A 482-nucleotide genomic window follows, 5' to 3' on the forward strand; every position below is an offset into this window, starting at 1 on the left:
TACTTCTTAAGAATATTAATGACACTGAAGTAAGTAGACTAGCGAATCGATTTGGGGGATAGGGAGGAGGTAGAGGCAAACACACAGGAGGGAGTTGAAAATGAAAGAATGGAATATCAAAATTATTTTGTGAATCCTCTTGTATCGGGTAACAACCGAAAGGTATTTCGTACTTCTATTCTTAGTATTAATTGAATGACGAGGAGCCGTATGAGGTGAGAATCTCACGTACGGTTCTGTAGAGTGACACTGAAACTGACTCATCTGTCAACTATTCCACAACTACACCAAAAAAACCTAACTCTGCCCTACGGAAAGTCGCCAGAGTTCGATTAACCTCCAAGTTCGAGATAACGGCTTACATACCAGGTATTGGCCATAATTTGCAAGAACATTCCGTGGTCCTTGTGAGAGGCGGGAGGGTGAAGGACCTACCTGGTGTAAGATATCATATCGTTAGAGGAACTTTAGATGCTGTAGGA

The sequence above is a fragment of the Dipteris shenzhenensis genome, unplaced genomic scaffold, assembly GCF_047967505.1.
Source record: "Dipteris shenzhenensis isolate YYH24624 ecotype China unplaced genomic scaffold, Dip_SZ_1.0 scaf0518, whole genome shotgun sequence".
In the NCBI taxonomy this organism is placed as follows: Eukaryota; Viridiplantae; Streptophyta; class Polypodiopsida; order Gleicheniales; family Dipteridaceae; genus Dipteris; species Dipteris shenzhenensis.